The following is a 652-nucleotide window of genomic DNA, read 5'->3' as shown; positions in this document are numbered from 1 at the left end:
GTCATATTGTCCAAATGGGACCTCTTAACACTATGAAAGAAGAGGCAAGAGGGACCATAAATATAAAAGTAAAGGAAAAAAGAAACAATAAAAAAAGGCAAGAGGGACCGTGAATGTAAAAGCAAAGGTGAAAGAAACAATAAAAGAGGCAAGAGGGACCGTGAATGTAAAGACAAAGGAGAAAGAAACAATAAAAGAGGCAAGAGGGACCGTGAATATAAATGCAAAGGGGAAAGAAACCAGAAAAGATACTTGTGGCGCGATTTATTGGTTCACTATATACAAAAAAATACCTTCATAGATACATCAGCATTCAAAATATAACAAAGATTAAAAAAATATATATAATATGTGATTAAAAACATATGAAAGCCGAATATCAAAGAAAAGAGCACAACACAAATGCTTTCCAATTCGTGATATTTGTTACCTACAACGAGTCACAGCTGCCAGTGATGTTATTATCATCGTTTTTATCAAGTCTTACCATCCCGAAACACCAGGACAATGTTGACAACGCCTCTCATGAGAAGGAAATTCGATTTTTTTTTTTTTCATATAGCATGATTTGGATGTGAAAATTCCAAGAGCACTGATATCTAGGAAAATTTCACTCGTTTCTTTTGGATGAGAATTCTGGTAAAATATAAAT

This window comes from Penaeus monodon, chromosome 19, assembly GCF_015228065.2.
Source record: "Penaeus monodon isolate SGIC_2016 chromosome 19, NSTDA_Pmon_1, whole genome shotgun sequence".
In the NCBI taxonomy this organism is placed as follows: domain Eukaryota; kingdom Metazoa; phylum Arthropoda; class Malacostraca; order Decapoda; family Penaeidae; genus Penaeus; species Penaeus monodon.
This window is presented reverse-complemented; position numbering follows the sequence as displayed.